We start from the raw sequence: 19,211 nt of genomic DNA, 5'->3' as shown, positions 1-19,211 counted from the left end.
GGTTTCAAATTTAAATTATCTCCCCAAGCCACCCCACCCCATCCTGTACCTGGGCTTTCTACAATTTGAAAACTACTGCCCATTCCTTCCCCATTAATCAATCTAAGCTGTCTAAGAAAGAGTTTAATGATCCAGGAGGGAAATTTCTGTATCTGTTCTTAATAAGCCCATTCTTAATAAATCACATCAATCGGAAAGCCCTGATAAGTTCCCCAAAAAATATTGGGATCTCTATTCTGAGCTTGGAAAGTTATCCATCCCCAGTGTGGTAAGTTGTATTAGCAGCAGCAGCTGTCCAGGCTGCAGTCCTGGTGCCCTGCCCTTCATTAAAAAGACAGCAATTGATCCTGGGACTCCAAGAGTTCCTGATTGACTCAGACTACAAAATCACTTTTGGGCTTTAAGCTCTGATAGACAAATTCTTATGTCACCTTCATACCTTTTCTCCAGCTGTGACCCAAAAAAAGAGGAATTGACTTTTTTAGGAACACACAGGCCCCTTGACTCCCAGGCTAGTGCTCTTTCCACAGCACCATACTGAACATCTTTTCATCTGCATCCCATGCTGGATCCACTTTTATGTGACAATGACTAAGAATAAGATGAAGATGGGGTAAAGGGAAGAAGAAGGAGAGAAAGAAGGACTATAACTTACTGAGAAGGTTCTATGGACTTGTGCTTACCATACATTGTTCTTACATTGTCTTTATTTCTGGAAGTTTCTGGGGTAGCCGTTCTGACCCCTGTTTTATATGAACAGGAGGGTATTAAATTTGCTCAAGATTATTCTGCTAGTAAGTGACAAAACTGAGATTTAAACCCTGGCCTGTCTGATTCCACAATCTGTTCGCTTTCCATCATAACATGCTGCCTCTGCTTTGTAAATATTTCCTTTTGTCTTCTCTTGAAGGATTTTTAAATGAGAATTTCTTTTAATAACAATTAAAAATGAATAATTATGGTTAAAAAATAGGTTCTACTTCTATGATTAGGTGTAAAACTAAATCTAGTTTGGAAAGTAGACATGTTTGAAAACAAGTAATATATGAGGTTGATTTGCAAAGTGAGATATATAAAAAGGTTGTAATAGGACATTACTTCATGTGAGTGGAAATGTATATCTTAACCTATGAAAGAACCTTCACTCAAGGCTCCTTGTGTTTATTTGCTTGTCTGTTTCAACAAAAAACAATACTATTGACCCCGTGAGACTGCCAGCCTAATTGTAGTTATAACATTGTTAATAACACTATAAGGTTCTTATGGACAAATACGCACTGTCTGCCCATTTAATATTCTTTGCTTAATTTAATTTTGGAATGTCTGCTTCTGAAATGATTAGGAAGTAGACTGGGAATCTTCAAACCCAATTAAATTAAACCCAAACCCAAAACCCAGACTTACAGAGATAAGTCAGTGTGATTTTATATTTTGTCTATCCTTACTTTTTGGGAGACCAGATGGTTCTCTCTCAGCATACTGTGAACCAGAATTCTGCTTGGTACATGAGGCTCATATATCCCAGAGTGTTAACTAAGTGTTTGGGAGATTTACCCATTTTACTATTTGTTAAATTACTAGTCCAGGTTTGAAGGAAAAGATATGTTTCTCTGAAGATCTACCCTTAGAATGTTACCTAATTACCCATCAAAGTAAAATTGAATTAGTGAGTCATATGCTATCCAAGGTGGAACAGTTACATGTGCTACCTTAGAGGTGGCTGCAGGTATCCACTGCATAAATGGTGCTGTTAGAGAATATCAATAGAGTTTATATTAAATCCTTATAACAGACAACAATGCAGAATAGTAAGACTTTGGAAGTCTGTCAGAATAAAGGTGCCATACTCAGTCATGAACTTAGAAGTCAATGTAGTCTTCGTAATCCTGCTTAGCTGGTTTTGAGTATTTCCTCATGTACATGTATCACATTGCAGATAGTTCAGTGTTCTATAGCAAACTCTTGCTTAATGCCCTCCCCTCTTTTTTTAAGCCCAGATGAAGTTAATTTAAAATAAGGGTTAGTCTTAATATGGCCATGTTTAAAAGCCTCCACTTCCTTTTGGTTCAATATTTTATAACATATCACCATGCGTAAGAATGAAATAGTAATTATTCACTTAACAGGGACTTCTAAGGAACTGAGAAGTGAAATAATTCCCTAAAATTAAACCATGCCAATCTGATCTCATTTATGTTTTTGAAGGTGTTATTAGATTAATAGATGAATAGAACTGAGTGTTGCATTTCTTCGCTTCAACCCACCGTGATTCTGCCTGTTGTAACATGTATTCCCCTCACGTTTTCTGTCCGCAAGCATATAGTGAAAAATTCTGTTAAATGATTTTATAATACTGTCATTCTCCATGAGTCTTTTATTCAACCAAGATTTCTTTAGCACTTGTTTGACCCAGACTGAACTCTGGGGACAGTGGCTAGATAAAAGCAGGAAGGAAAAGACCAGATGGGTAGCTGACCACTCAGCTGGTAGAAATAAGCTAATGGAGAACAGAATTTATTCCTAGTTGACAAGATAATACAGGATTTTATTTTCTAAGGTACCCAAGTTTCCCAAGGATGGAAGATATGGTCTAGCCTGGAGGCCAGGCCCAAGAAATTTAACCTCTGGGCAGCATTTCTCAGGGGAACCAATGGTATGAGGATAGGAAAAGAGCAGGGAGCTGCTTCCCAGAGGGGCCTGGGAGGTTGCAGCCTCCTGAGCCCAGCCACCAGACAGCTGGCTTCAGAGGTGGTGGGGCTGACCAGGCCCTGGGGAAGAAATCTAGCAAGCAGCATTACACTGTTGTGAAGGAAAATGCCCTCAGATTCACATCGCATCCGTGCACTCAACATCAGTACCAGTGGTCAGGATGGAATGGCATGGACGCTGTGGATAGCAGCAGCAACACTGTGCACCCGGAGAATTTAGATGCCTCTGGGGCCACCCTCAGAGATCTAAATGCTTCCAGGTGTGAGAAGAGCAGAAATAGCTAGTTGGGAGATAACCCCAGGGAATAATGAATGGGTTTATTACCAAAACTTAACTTTACCTCCAGATTATAACACCTGAAGATGTAGCTATTAGATTAGGATGATTTTTCTAACAAAGGCGTCAGATCTCAAGTAAAAGGAAGAGTTTCTTGTTATTAAAAATGTGTAATGAGAAACTGGATGAACATATGAGGCATAAGGCAAAGGACATTTCCCTATTTGGTGAAATGAGGGCAAATGAGCCCTAGGGTTCCTCTTAAATCAGGTAGTCTAGTTCTCCGCTGTCCCACGTGGTAGCCACTAGCCACATGTGGATCTGTAAATTTCAATGAATTAAAGTTTAAAAAAATAAAAATCCAGTTTCTCAGTCACCATAGCTACATTTCTAGTGGTCAGTAACCATGTTTCCTATTGTTTATTAATCCCTCAATCAGCATTTCCGTCATCACAGAAAGTTGTATTGGATGGCATTGCTCTAGTTGTTTTTTACTCTCTTGACTTCTAGTAGATTGGGGCTTTGCCATAAAAAGGTAATACCCTGTGGTGATGTCCCAGTGATTAGAGGTATCCAAATTGCCTGGTAGTTTTCTGTGTGCCCAAAGCGAGGCAGGGAGGCCCAGTGAGGGGGAGGGCTGCCCTGTTTGAATGCCTGTCCTCCATGCCCTCACAGTGTGGCATTAAATAAATCATTCCACCATTCAAAACTTCTTTTTCTTCATTTGCAAAAATACTTAACTTGTAGAGTTGTTCTGAGGAGTCAATTATGTAACATACCTAGTTTTTAGTTAAGTACAACTCACTTCCCGTTAGAAACATGAGGACTAACATGGTCCTGGAGTTTTGGTGGGATTCTTACCCACCTTTTATTAGTCACTCATGATGTGCTGGCCATTGTGCTGGGCACATCATGTGCATTGTCTCCCTGGATCTTCCCACCCACGTGGCGCTGTCCCCTCCACATGCCTATCGGCTCCTCCTCTGCGTTTTGTACCTCCCTCACCATTAGCCAAGTAGGCAGCACCTTACATAATATTTCCATTCTCACGCTGAGTTTTGGACGGTAGTTGCCAAAGCTGTCTTTTGGACGTTAATCCTCATCTGTGATTCTCTTCCTCATTTAAGAAACATGTCTGCAAAACTTTTCTTCTCCTCACATTTACTTGTAAATTACAATGTTTTGACACCTCTAGGAGCAATATCTGGGTGCAAATGGATTTGGAAGTTGGCAGTACATCATCATATCTGCTACAGCCAGTCCCTTGGCTGGTGCCATTCAGACAGGGCCCCTCATCCTCCAACAGGTTCAGTTTACATGTTACCCGAAAGACTCCTGTCTACCCCACATTGCTTATGCCTTTGGCCAAAGGGAAAGAGCTTTCCAGAAAGGCCCTTGGAGTGTTCATTATGGACTATCCAGGGTAGTGATTTAATTGAACCCTGTTTGCTGAGACAAGTGAGTCTCAAACCTTTCCAATGCACATTGAAAAATGAACATGATTGATTTAGAGGTGTCAATGTCTGGCTTCATTTGTTTACTCACCAGACTTCCAAAGCTGCATTTTTCATATCGCTGTCTGAAACCAGGCACTCTTTCGCCATCTTTGAGGCCTGGAAAGAGAGAGATCACTTCAGCCCAACAAATCAGAACAATGTCATTGTTGGCAGGCCCATTGGAAAAGCTTATTGAGGCAGGATTCCCTAATGTGGACTGTCAGAGAAAGATAATGTTCAGGATTGGAACATCAGCAGGGTTGTCACCGGTCAGGCTGGGGCAGCACAGAAGCAGAACTGATGAGATTGCACATTTGACTGACTTCTGAAATAATCCTATCTCAAAAAGACCTTTGGGTGGGGTAAGGTCAGGGTAGGGGCATTGGGCAGAAAGTGAAATGCAGAAGGGCAGGGCATCTCATCCACCTAATTCAGGTGTTCTCTATCTGAGGCTGTGACCTGTAGGTGTGCAAGATTGGACTCTATACAATCAGTGGACTCCTGAAATTATATAAAAGTCAGGGGAGTGGGTGAGATGTTCATCTTGCTTAGAAGAAAAGTTCTTAGCCTTTATCATGTCCCCAAAAGAAAGAAGGAGTCACTAACAAGTTTAAATTATGACATTTAAAAAATTATATGCTTTTTCCTTAAAAGCATAAAATTGATGGCTTTCCTTCTTCCTTATGATGACAGTTTATTAGGAAAGCCTGTAGAATAATTTGAGGAATATAAAGTTTTTAAAGAATTATTATTGTGGATGAATATTAGCTGAAGTGAACAGATCCTCTATTGGAATTTGGAGTTCCTATAACAATGTAATCCCTGCCATAGGATTTTTAGTAAAGGAGCTTTTCCTGAATAATCGATTCAAGTAACAAAAAATGAAGATCTTCTCTATGTAAGCATTGAAGTTGATAGGAAATGGGAATTCAAAGACTTCTAAAACAGTTCCTACTCTCAAAAAGTTTACACTCCAGTGGAACATTAAATAAATAAATACATGGGCAAAAGGAGAAGTATAAATGTATCTGAACAAGGAATAGGGAAGTTTACAGAAAGAATTTAAACCTGGATTGTAGGTAAGGAAGGATGGAGGATAAGGAAGTTTCCTCATTTGAAATATCATATCTCTGAAGCCTTGAAAGTATTTCTATGGGAGTATATCAGGAGAGATTTCTCTTAGCATTTTCTCATTATTTGTTAATCTCTCAATAATTCAGCCCTGTATCCCCCATGCCTAACAAGTACCTGAAAAATCACTTAATTCCATCTGCAAAGTCCCTTTTTCCATGAAACATCACAAATTCAAGGGCATGACACCAGGAGGTGGAGATCATGGGAGCCAAAATGCTGTCTACCACAATAATTCAACAGTCAACATAGATGGTAAATTAGTGAGGCGTTCACCTTCATTGACAGCCATGCAGTTCAAGGGCCGTGAAGTTCGTTCTGGGAAGAGTAAATATAGCTTTGCTACCAGAAAGCTGTGTTCAAATCCTGTGTTTTAGCAATTATACAACATTGAGTGAGATGTTTTATGTCTGTCTGCCATGGTCTCCTCCTCTGTAATGTGGAGATAATAAAAATACCTATCATACAGGGTTGTCAAAAGAATTAAATGTGTTAATACATATGGAAGGTGCAGACCAGTGCTTGGAAATGGGACATTATATAATGCCTCAATAAATCCTATTATTATTATGCCTGAAAAAACACGGTGGTAGCAGTGTGAACTGAAGCAAGAGAACAGATGTAAGAGACATTGCAAAAGTTATTGTTAGAGATCACAGTTTCACTCATCAGGGTTTTGAGCACATGAAACCCTTCAGCATCTGTATTAACTTCCTATGGCTGCAATAACAAAATGCCCCCAATTTAGTGCCTTAATACAACGCCAATTTATTTTTATTTTTTATTTATTTATTTATTTATTTATTTTTGAGACAGAGTCTCGCTCTGTCACCCAGGCTGGAGTGCAGTAGCGCGATCTCACTGCAAGCTCCGCCTCCCGGGTTCACGCCATTCTCCTGCCTCAGCCTCCCGAGTAGCTGGGACTACAGGCGCCCACCACCACCCCTGGCTAATTTTTTGCATTTTTAGTAGAGACGAGGTTTCACCATGTTAGCCAGGAAGCTCGATCTCCTGACCTCATGATCCGCCCGCCTCAGCCTCCCAAAGTGCTGGGATTACAGGCATGAGCCACCGTGCCCCGCCCACAACGCAAATTTATTATCATACAGTTCTGCAGGTTACAAGTCCACAATGGGTCTCAATGAGCTACAATCAAAACATCAGTAGGGCTATGGTTCCTCCTGGGGGTTCTAGAGAAGACACCCTTTTCTTGCCTTTTCAAGCTTCTAGAAGCCACCTACATTCCTTGACTCCTGGCCCCTTCCTTCATCTCCAAAGCCAGCAATTGCATCACCCTGATCTGTGTCTGTGCCCACATCTCTCTCTCTGACTTTCCTTCTGCTTATTTGTGATTATATTAGGCCCACTTGATAATGCAAGACAATCTCCCCATGTCAAGACCAGTAAATTACTCACATCTGTGAAGTCCCTTCTGCTACATAAGGTAACATTCACAGGTTCCATGGATTAAGATATGAGCGTCTTTGGGGAGTCCTTAATCTGCCTACTACTATCTAAAACATAAGACATTTCTTAAACTTAATACCATTTTTTTAAACTTGGTGTGAAAGATGTGTGAAATTATATATCTAGTGCATATCAGCTAAATGAGATCATTGTATATATGCACTGGTCCCTGGATATTTCATGTATATGGTGATGAAATGAAAAGACCATCCATTTCTGTGTTTTTTTAGATTATTTTAAAAGAATACTCTTCTAAAATAGTTTGGCAGCATGTCCATTCAAATCACTATTTCAAGTCAGAGCACTTGTAGATGGTGTACTCACTTACATACTCTGCAGTATACAGTCATTCACTCTTAAATATTGTTAATTTTTGAGATGCAATTAATTTTTAGTCCATGTTAAAAATTATCACCTGCTCTAACATCTCACTTAAAATATACCTATAACCTCATGTATAGAAAAAGCTCGGAAGCATGAAAGTTCTATTGTTCACTCTTCTTGAAATATAAGCATTCAATAGCTTCATCCACCACTTTTCTTCTGACATTTAAAGTGTTAACTCTTAGTGTCATCTAAAAGGAGTGTTCCTTTCTTGTGAGACGGTACGCCCTCTAATGTTTATCATGTGAAAGCTCATTTAGTAAGCTTTTTAGAGCAGAAGAATCTCATGCCAGACAATTTTTTAGTTTATTAGATCTAGATTCCCCTTTGCCTATGAGTAACATATTTGCTGCTTCTTATTTGAAATTTTTATTAGTCTCTTAACTTTATAGTAAAACACCAATTATTCATGTCATTTGAAATCCCCTTCCAGTATCTATACATGTAAATGCATACATCTTACACATTTGCAATCAGGTGTTTTATATATATATATATGTTTCCCTTTTGTTGTATATAATATAATTTTTAATTCAAACACTTGTGAGCGCTAAGTATATTTCAGGTTAAGGGCTCTGTTAAAGGCTGGGAATACAAAGTTGAAAGGACATGACTCTTGCCCTCAAAGAGCTCTCACCAACCTGGGAGGAGAGGGGAACTGATGGTTAGAGTTTTTTAAATAGGAAAAAACATGTTTCAAGTATAGAATCACCTGGACTTAGTGACTGAACTACTGAGGTGTCTGGAAAGAGAAAAGTAAAAATGATGAAAAATTTATAGTTTGAAAAATTGGGTGCCTGTCAATACTTCCAACTGAGATAATTAATAATAGGAGAAAGAATACATTTAGATGGAGAAGTTGGTTTTTTCTCGGCCTGCTGAATCTTATATGCCTGAAGCATATTCAACTGAAGATGTCCCATAGGCAAATGTTCATTTATTCAGATACTATTTGGGAAGTTATTACAGTAAACCAGATAAGAAATGATTGTGTTTGGAATAGGATCGAAGCAATAAAGATGGAGAGAAGTAAACATACCTTTCTACTGTATCTTGAAGGTATCAAGTTGGTCAAGAATTGAGTGGGATGGATGAAGAAGAGGGAGGAATGAAGGCAGCTGGATTTATGATTGTGAAGTTCTGGAAGACATTAGAACTGGAGAAAGGCACTGGGGAGTTATCACATAGGAGGCTGAGAAGAGTTTGAGAGTGAATGAGGTCACACTGGGGCATGTGTAAAGTCAGAAGATGAGACATCACAAGCCAACCTCCTGGGCTACACAGCAGGAATCATAGGAAAAGCAATAAGAAAGGTCATAAAAATAGGCCAGAAAAGTGTGGGAGCAAAGGGAGAGGAAGAGGATTTCAAGAAACAGCAAAAGTTTAACAAAATTAACTACCAAGGAGTGGTCCAGTCAGACAAGGAATGGAAAGCCTGACCGTGAATTTGGCAATTGGGAAGGAACTATTGCACATGCCAAGAGTTTCCTTAAACTGATAGGGTAAAAACATTTTGTATCATTTTGATAAATGTTTATTATTTTCAATAATAATCTATCATTTAATGAAAATATGTATCGTTATTAAAGTATGCAAATATACCATGGCTAGAATATTCATTTCTAATTCTATTCATTGTCATTTGAATTTTTAAACAGCTTTTTACCATTATGAATAGTACCATAAATGTCATTTTCAATAAAAGGCTAAAACTCTTTTCCTGGTTAGAATTCCCAAATACTATGCACATCCTTCAATTTGAAGAAAGCAATGCAAGTAATTCTTAGCATCTTAAAATAATTTAAATATTCTAATTTTAAATAATAATCTACAGAGGTTTTCGGCTCTTTTTGTTATTTTCAGATGGAGACATCACAAATGTCTGGGTCAATACCTAGCCTAGAGTGCACACTTATAGAGCAAGCATTTTCTTCATACTATATACTGAACTCCTCTATGGATGTAGCACTATACTAAATAATCAGCTGTATTTCTTTATATTATAAATAATTTAATACACAGAGCGAGCACTTTCTTCATTACTATATACTGAAGTCCTCTATGGATGTAGCATTATACTAGATAATCAGCTGAATTTCTTTTTTTTTTTTTTTTGAGACTGAGTCTCGCTCTGTCGCCCAGGCTGGAGTGCAGTGGCGTGATGTCGGCTCACTGCAAGCTCCGCCTCCCAGGTTCACGCCATTCTCCCGCCTCAGCCTCCTGAGTAGCTGGGACTACAGGGGCCCGCCACCACACCTGGCTAATTTTTTGTATTTTTAGTAGAGACGGGGTTTCACTGTGTTAGCCAGGATGGTCTTGATCTCCTGACCTCGTGATCCATCCGCCTCAGCCTCCCAAAGTGTTGGGATTACAGGCATGAGCCACCGCGCTTGGCCTGTATTTCTTTATATTATAAATAATTTAATACCCATTAGTAATAGGTTTCTTCTGTTCCAAGTGACTAAGGTAATTTCCCACCTATTAGCTATTTCTGTTGACCTCACTTCACCAGAGTTCCTCAATCTAAGTTTAATTTTAGCAATCACAATTCTCTCATCTAATTAACAAAAAAATTGGGCCATTGCCTCAGCGTCCTGCATTCAACCTTATTTTGACTGGCCATTTTCTAATAATGTCTCACACTCTTTTTTACCCCAGTGCTTATAATTGTAGTTTCTGTTCCATTGAATTCATTCTCTTTCCCAGCTCTCTTTGCTCTTGTTAATGTTTCTTTCACATTTCTTTTTCTTTTCTTTGTATTTACTTAGTAACCTATTCAAATCCTTTACAGTTATAAACTCTTCCATAATCATCTAGTTGTTTATTCAGGAAAAATTCCTGGAAGTAGATGAGCCAGGCCAACAGTCATGCAAAACACTAAATATTACACATAGATTGACTCCTCGCACATATTACCAGTGACCTCTAGAAAAGTGGCCTGGATTCCCACCCCAATGGCACTTTCCATTCTTGACACACTTTGTAGACGATTCTTCTCTATTGTGAATCCAAATCCACTTCTCTTTGAATTTGTCTTGGAGCCATAAAATAAGAATAAATTTTTTGGCCAGGCGTGGTGGCTCACGCCTATAATCCCAGCACTTTGAGAGGCCGAGGCAGGTGGATCACGAGGTCAGGAGTTCCAGACCAGCCTGGCCAACACAGTGAAACCCCGTCTCTACTAAAAATACAAAAATTAGCCTGGTGTGGTGGCACGCGTCTGTAGTCCCAGCTACTCGGGAGGCTGAGGTGGGAGAATTGCTTGTACCGGAGAGGTGGAGGTTGCAGTGAACCAAGACCATGCCATTGCACTCCAGCCTGGATGACATAGTGAGACTCTGTCTCAAAATTAATTAATTAATTAATTATTAAAAATCTACCTCCCTTTTATTGATTGTAGAACAACAGGAAATATACCTAATCACTCCTCCACATGGCATTCCTTCAAATATTTAATGCAAACCATTATTTGCCACTTAAGTCTTCATTTTTCCACCATCAATAGAACTAGTTCCTTCAGCTTTTTTTTTACTTTTATTTTAGGTTAAGGGATACATATGCAGGTTTATTACATAGGCAAATTGCCTGCCATGGGGGTTTGGTGTACAGTTTATTTTGTCACTCAGGTAATAAGCATAATACCCTATAGGCAGCTTTTTGATCTTCACCTTCCTCCCTACCTCCACCCTAGAGTAGGCCCCAGAGTCTGTTGTTCCCTTGTTTGTGTCCATATGTACTTAATGTTTGGCTTAAGTGAGAATATGCAGTATTTGGCTTTTTGTTCTCATGTTAGTTCACTTAGAATAATGGCCTCTAGCTCCATCCATGTTGCTGCAAAGGATATAAGTTCATTCTTTTTTTGGCTGCGTAGTTTTCCATGGTGTATATGTACTGCATTTTCTTTATCCAGTCTGTTGTTCATGGGCATTTAGATTGATTCCATGACTTTGCTATCGTGAATATTGCCTTCAGCAATTCTTTAAGAATAGGACTTTGAGCATCTCATCTGACAAGTTGTATCTCATCCCAAGAAAAGCATCCCTCTTAGCTTATGGTGTCACAGTGTGAATATTATTATTTCATTTGGGTCCGGACTTCACAGCATTCAGTGGAACTCTTTGGCCATGAACTTCTATCAAAGTACCAGCTTGTCTGGTAATCATGTCAGGCTGCCTCACACTCAAGTAAAATTTCTAGGACCATTTTTTCACATGAAATCATACTGACAGTTCTCCCCACACTCTACTGCACACTCAGATGGTTTAACACAATGTAGGTATTACATGTGTCTGTATTAAATATTATTATGTAGATATGAGTATATTCTAGACAAGGGCCACTGGTTACTAATGTGCAGCTTGTGCACTACCTAATTCTAGGGAGCTCCACTTACGTTAGTAGTCATCTTAGAGTTATTTATTTATTACTATAATTTTCCAGAAAATGGCAGTAGAATCTTGAAGGAAGAACAACTTGTTTCTAAATCACTCATCTAAAAGTGTCATTTGAATTACCAAAAAAAAGTTTTCAAAACAATGACAAAATTGGGTTATGCTAAATCCGAGATCCAATATTTTAAATATTTCCCCACAATGTACAATATTTTAATTCTCATAATTGTATCCAATATCTCATTGTTGAAGTTGGCAATTTTTAAAAGTTCAGAATAGGGCTAGAAAGAAAGACTCTGCCTCTCGCTGGAGACTGTCCTGTTCCTTTTCATGAAATTATTTAGATACCATTCAGGAAAAGTCATTCAACCAGTTATGAATCTCCTATCCAGTCTACATTTAAAAATTTTATTTAAAAGCATATTACTTTGTTACAGGTGTTATTAGGAGGAGGGGTTCATAATGTTAATATGCATTTATTGGGGACATTTTGTAAAATACCTACGAACATAAAGAAGATAATAGAAATTCCCCAGACATAATCACTGTTAGCAAGTTTGTGTTGTTGCTGTTCTTTGGAAAAACTGATAATATTAATAAACCTCTGAGTAAAGGAGGGAAAAAAAAAGCACAATATAAACACTAATAGAAATGAAAAAAGGGCCATGGATATATACACAGTAGATATTAAATCTATCATATGAGCAAAAAGAGAAACAAACTTCATACGAATGCAAGTTGAGTGTCCCTAATTTGAAAATGTCAAATCCTAAAATGCTCCAAAATCCAAAACATTTTGAGAGCCAACATGACACTCAAAGGAAGTGCTCATGGGAGCATTTTGAATTTCAGATTTTTGGATTGGGGTTTCTGAACCAGTAAGATGGTAACACAACCAGGCATCACTTAATGACGGGAATACCTTCACAGAAACACACCATAAGGTAACTTGGCTGCTGTATGAACATCATAGAGTTTACTGACACATCCTAGATAGTAGAGCCTCCTACACCCCTCAACTATGATATAACCTATTGCTCCTAGACCACAGAATCTTACCACCTGTTACTGTGCTGAATACTGTAGGCAATTATAACACAATGGTAAGTATTTGTGTGCCTAAACATAGAAAAGATACAAATATGGTATTATAATCTTATGGGGCTACTGTCTTACATAGAATCATCATTGACCAAAATGTTATTTGGCCCATGACTGTATTCTAAAATCTGAAAAAATCTGAAATTCAAAACCTTTCTGGTTCCAAGCATTTCAGATAAGGAATACTCAACCTGTACCTTGAAAATATAAGTGTTCAGTTTCCTGGAAAAATAAGGCATTCAAAACTCAGTAAAATCAGAAGCCTTGAATATATCCATAACAACTTAAGAAACTGATATATTAAAATTTAAAATTAGTTTAAAATTTACTCAGAAAAAGACCAGACCCTATTAGTGTTATAAAACCTACAAGAAGAGGTAATCCCTGTCGTATAAAAATTCTTCTAGAACTTAGAACAACAACAAAAATAGATGCCCAACTAGTTTCAGGATTTAATATAGACTTAAACCAGACAAGGGCCATTTAAGAAAGAGAAATTTAAATGCAATTTCTTTCATGAATCTGACATAAAAATTCTTAATAAACTTAAAAATATAATTAAATAATTAAAAATAATGTAAAATAACATGGCCAGATGACATTTATTTATTAACAAAAAGAAAGATTAACATTAGAAAAGATATTCACATAATTCGCAGCACTTAAAGATTAAAGGAAAAAAAGCACATAGGATTGTCTCAATATATGCAGAAAAGGTATTTCCCAAATATTCAACAGCCATTAGTGATCTAACAAAAAAATTATTATAACAAATTGGGAATAGAAAAAAATTCTTAAAGGGTGTATATATGTAGCCAACAGGAACTTCCTGTCATGTTGGATCATTTAAACACTGGCCGCTGGTTCTTTTGCCAACATTTCTCTGTTGATTCATGTTAGTCTATAGCACCTCCTTTAGGATCTTCCCCTAGAAAATATGAGGAAGCAGTATTACCCAAATCCTGGCAGGCTCAAAGCTGTCTTTTTCCTCGAGTCTTGATACTTGAAAGTGAGTGTTATTAGAGAGAAAATCTTTGACTCCTGCCTTCTAACTTGGTATCTTATGGATCCTGCTGCACTCTGTGCTGAAGTTAAATGTTTCTGTGGATACGTCTGATGTCAACCTCATTTTCTCTTCCTTAACTGATTTTTATCTTTTTCCTTGACTGCCTTAAGGATTCTTTTCAAAAATTTTTCTGGGATATGTCTTTGGGTTGATCATTCTAGATGACTTTGCACTGATACGATAGATATCTTTTTCATAAGTAGATTTAAGGCTTTTTTATTTTAGAAAAGTTTTATTGAATTATACTTTAAAGTAATTATTCTATTGCCATTGTTTTGGCTTTCTTCTTCTGAGATTACAACTATGCATATGATGGCTCTCCTTTGCCGTATTCAATATATGTCCTTTTCTCTCTAATCCTTCTTTATCTTTTTTCCCTCTGTATAATTTACTTGCATTTTCATTTTTTATCTTTTATGCCCCTTCCTTTACCTTCCTTTCCTTCAATTCTGCCAGTTCCCATTTGACATCCTGCAGCAGTCTACCAGTGACCTCCTGTTTTCTTCTCATCTCTTTCCTGAGTTCTTACAATTCTGCTTTGTGATCTTCTTTTATAGTTATAACTGCTTCATTAATTATTGGTTTAATTAATAACAGAATGTTGGGTTATGTTGGGTTATGCTTTTAATCTTTTTTGTGACAACATATATTTCAGTTGAGTTTTCATTATTTACAAGAAATTCCTGACTGTAAATAATTCCTAATTATTTACAAGAAATTCATTATTTACAAGAAATTCCATTATTTACAAGAAATTCTTCATGTTTCTTTTACTTTTTTACTTTTAAACTTTTATTTTAGGTTCGGGATATTGTGCAGGTTTGTTATATAGGTAAACTCATGTCATAGGCCATATTTCTTATCATATCTGTATGTGTATTACTTGTATATTACTCCTATTTGAATCAGTTGAATTTTCCTAGGAAATCAAGAGTGTTCCTGTGGAGGGAATGATGCACAGTAGTTTTCCAAGCATCAAGCTCTTCCTATGCTGCTGCTACAATTGTTTCTTCATAATACAATCCATCTATGTAGTCACACATCATCTGACTCAGAACCAAACCTAGTTCTGTTCTTCCTCAATTACTTCGTGGATCACTTCACAGGCTGCCTGTCACATGGGAACACAAATGATGCCGTCACTTTCACTAACACTTTTAGAATTTTCCCGACCCTAATGAGATTTGCCATTTACCCTCCACCTGCTGCGTAAATTTCAGTCTTTTCTGCAGCACTTTCCTCTTGGATTAAGGCCCTTACTTTTGGGGAGTGGATATTCAACAGAGATTTCTGAGTTCTGCTATATCTAGAACCCCTTCATACCTCCCACTTACCTACCACAGTATTAAGACTTTTCTCCTTGGCTTCCTGACTGACTCTGACTTTGGAGTTTGTGGATTTTCTGCTGGTTTTCTGAAAATGTAATTTGTGGGTGTTTCTTTTCATTTTGTTGTCTTGTTGTTTTGTTGTTTGGAATAGATTCCAGGAGAAGTGAGAAAATTCAGCTCCTGTGAAAACCAGTCCTGTTACCATTTAGAAATCTTTTTCTCCTGTTTTATTTTCTATAAAGATGAGTTTGTATAAGAAATCTCAGTGTGTGTGTTTACCTATCAACCAAGTTAATCTTCAAAAATAAAAAATAAAAATAAAGCACAGTCAGCTTAGCATACTACTTCTTTGTAAACGTGGGTTGCTTCTTTAAGCACTCACAGACCTTCCATTTAACAGCCTGTTCTAGGATGATGCTGAGATATAAAGTCAAGCCTATCATGCTACTATATACAGAACATATTTCTTTAAAGCTTCAAAATTCTTGTCTACCTTCAGTGTTTTCCACCATCATTTCTTTTAACAATCTTTAAGAATGCCCAGGTTGATTTGGGGGGCCCTACCAAAAGTTCTTTGTGTTATAATTTGTCAAGCATAAAAACTCAAGCTTAACATTTTTAGGTGTGTCTTCTTTTTAAAAAGAAAAATGTCTTCATTGGGAAAATTAAATTATTAATCTAATGGATCTTTTAATATTTTAAATCAACATCCCACATGCTAATTTTTTTATTTCTTTTTTTTTTTTTTGAGATGGAGTCTTGCTCTGTCACCCAGACTAGAGTGCAGTGACACAATCTCAGCTCACTGCAACCTCTGCCTCACTAGGTTCAAGTGATTCTCCTGCCTCAGCCTCCTGAGTAGCTGGGATTACAGGCGGCCACACAGTGCCCGGCTAATTTTTGTATTTTTAGTAGAGATTTTTGTATTTTAATTTTTGTATTTTTAATTTCACTATGTTGGCCAGGCTGGTCTTGAACTCCCAACCTCAAGTGACCCGCCCACCTCGGCCTCCCAAAGTGCTGGGATTACAGGCGTGAGCCACTGCACCTGGCCTCAACATCCCACATGCTAATTTTCTAAGCAGAATGTATGTATTTGACTAATATTGAATCTTGATGCTTTAATGGCATCACAGCATTATTGGCCAGAAAAGATATAGAAAGGTCAGATTTATAAACAAGAACACTAGTACTAACACTCTATATAAAACACTTGGTTTCAAGTGTTTTGCTAATCGCAGTTAATGCTGTCATTACCCTCTCACCACAGCCTAGCAATTTAAGAGCTCTGTCATTCATTCATTCAAAAATATTTATTAAATGCCTACTATCACTAGGCCCTGAGTAGAGGCAAAGGATACCATGATGATCAGAAACAGATATGATTCCTGCTCTTGTGCTCCCATTGTTCAGTGGTGAGATAAATATTCTCAAATCAATCACACAAATGAATGTCAGTTTACTACCATGGTAAGGGCTGCTGTTGAACTATTCTGGGAGCTCTGCCCTGGTTCTCTGGCAGAGAAATGTCTGAAATCAGGGCTGTCCCTTTCTTCATTGGGAGAAATGATAGCAGAATTCAACTTTCCACTGGACTAGGGCCCTACGGAGTCTAGGGCATGGGGAATTGGTATTTCTTAGCACTCCCCTATACATCTAGCACCTGAGATCTTCTGTAGTGTCCTTGATCTCAAAGTGTTTATTTCCTGCCTCCCTCTGTGCAATGCACCCCTCATACTCATCCTATTAGAAGGGTGGCTAGCAGAGAGTCAGTTCTCTCCACAGTGAATTTAACAAAGAGACTCAAACTTAAGTGAGTCTCTTTGAAGATACTAAGAGTGTAGTGACCCGTGAGTCTCTTTGAAGTTACTAAGAATGTAGTGACCCATGCACCTTTTGAACCTTCTGCTCGTAAGTAAAGCAGATCCCAAATGTTCACTTGGCTCAATACCTACAGAAGAGATTAGGTAATCGCATATTGACTTGAGATGTTCAGCTAAGCATGCCCTAGGAAGTAAGACTGGGATGAGGGCTGAAGAAAATCTAGACTTAATTAGACAATGAGCCAAAGGAATCATGCCTCAAGTAGAGGGAAGACTGTATGCAAAGGCAGAAAGAAACAAAAGGGTGAGAAATGAATCTAGCATGGCTGGATCACCAAGATAGTGCAAGATGAGTCTGGAAAGATGCAGGACCATGTCACAGGGCCCCAGAGGTCACGTTTAACATTCGAATCTTTATATCCTTGCTAGTGTTGGGGGGAGGAGCAAAGAAAGCTAATTATCTACTTTGCCCTCTAAAAACATCCTTTTGGATGGAGTGGAATGAGAAGGACGATGGAAGAGGAGAATCAGTTAGAAGACAAATATAATATCCAGGTGCAAGAAAATGGTTACTGGGACTAGGATGGTGACAGTGATATTGAGGTAAGTGGGTGGTTTCTGGAGATTCCAAATCAATATCTCTTGGTGATATGGCAGGAGAGGGAAGTGTCCAAAAAGAGTACCCAGGTTTCTGACCTGCATAGAAGACAGTGGTTCCATTCACTGAAGTACAGAACTCTACAGGAGCCCCAGTACGTTTACTGCTGGGGTGGAGATGGGGGCGGGAGAGTTTGGTTTTGAAGGTGCTATGTATGCAGCACTTTGAAGTATCTAAGTGAAGTTGGCAGGTACCTGACTCTCACATGGGAGTTCTGGAACAAAAATATAAATGCATGAGTCATCTGCATAGAAGAGGTTTTGCTGGGGTTCAAATTTCTCTTTACCATGCATCTTCTCCCTTTTAAAATTTGAAGATCATGTCCTCTGATAGAGAAAATAGTAGAAAAATAAAAATATGAGAGTTTGATATTTGTCCTTCTCCTCCCTCCTCCCTACTGCTCCTCCTCCTCTTCCTCCTCTTTCATTATCATCTGTTCACATTGTACCATCTGGAACAAGCCTTGGGATTTTCCTTGTTCTATTCATTCCAAGCCATCTCTTTTTTAAAAAGTCTTTTTTGTGTTTACTGTCCTTGGCTTTTTTTTTTTTTTTTTTTTTTTTTGAGACAGGGCCTTGCTCCATTGTCCAGGCTGGAGTGCAATGGCACAATCATGACTCACTGCAGCCTCAAGCACCTGAGCTCAAAGGATCCTCCCACCTCAGCTTCCTAATCAGCTGGGACTACTTGCATGCTAATTTTACCTGGTTAATTTTTTTATTTTCTGTAGAGACAGGGTCCCACTATGTTGCCCAGGGTGGTCTCAAACATCTCAGCTTCCCGAAGTGTTGGGATTACAGAAGTGAGCCACTGTGCCTGGCCCTTGTCTCTTTTTAAAATTCACAAACCTCATTTTATTCTGGGCTTTAGCCCTTTTGGGGCACTTTGTGTAGATGCTTATCACTTACCTGTGTTCTTTCTTGATTGTGAACCCATCTCTCATGTTTAAAACAGGTTTCTTTCATTGGAATACTTCAAAACCCTCATTGTGCAATTCTTTTGGTTTCTTTCTAGGCTTCTTTTATTCTCGTCTGGATCATTTGGTAGGATGTTGCTATAATTACGTTTTGTGATCCTACCTTCCCTTGAATCGCCTGCCCTTTCATGCTCTTGATCAAACACAGCTCTCCCCACATCTTATTCTCCTCTGTCTTCCTCTTCCTCTTTCTCTTACTTCCTCCCCTTCATCTTCATTCTCTTCTTCCTTTTCCTCCTAGTCCTGCTGTTTTCCCTGGTGCTCTCACTCTTGCAGATTTGGGCATTTGTTTTCTTACTGAAAATTAGCCAAGATAAAACACTGGCACAGGTGGTTCTTGAGATACGTCTGCAGCCTTCTAGTCCTCAAGAGCATCCCACATTTGGGGTCATCCTTTCTCTTCCC

The 19,211-nt window shown here is 38.3% G+C and overlaps 1 protein-coding gene across 21 annotated transcripts in view; it reads left to right on the top strand.

Moving 5' to 3' along the window:
* Positions 1–19,211, top strand: part of DLGAP1 (DLG associated protein 1) — a 993,959-nt gene that overhangs the window by 618,209 nt on the left and 356,539 nt on the right. The window lies entirely within an intron of this gene.

This window comes from Hylobates moloch, unplaced genomic scaffold (assembly GCF_009828535.3).
Source record: "Hylobates moloch isolate HMO894 unplaced genomic scaffold, HMol_V3 SCAFFOLD_5, whole genome shotgun sequence".
Lineage (NCBI taxonomy): Eukaryota > Metazoa > Chordata > Mammalia > Primates > Hylobatidae > Hylobates > Hylobates moloch.
This window is presented reverse-complemented; position numbering and strand designations above follow the sequence as displayed.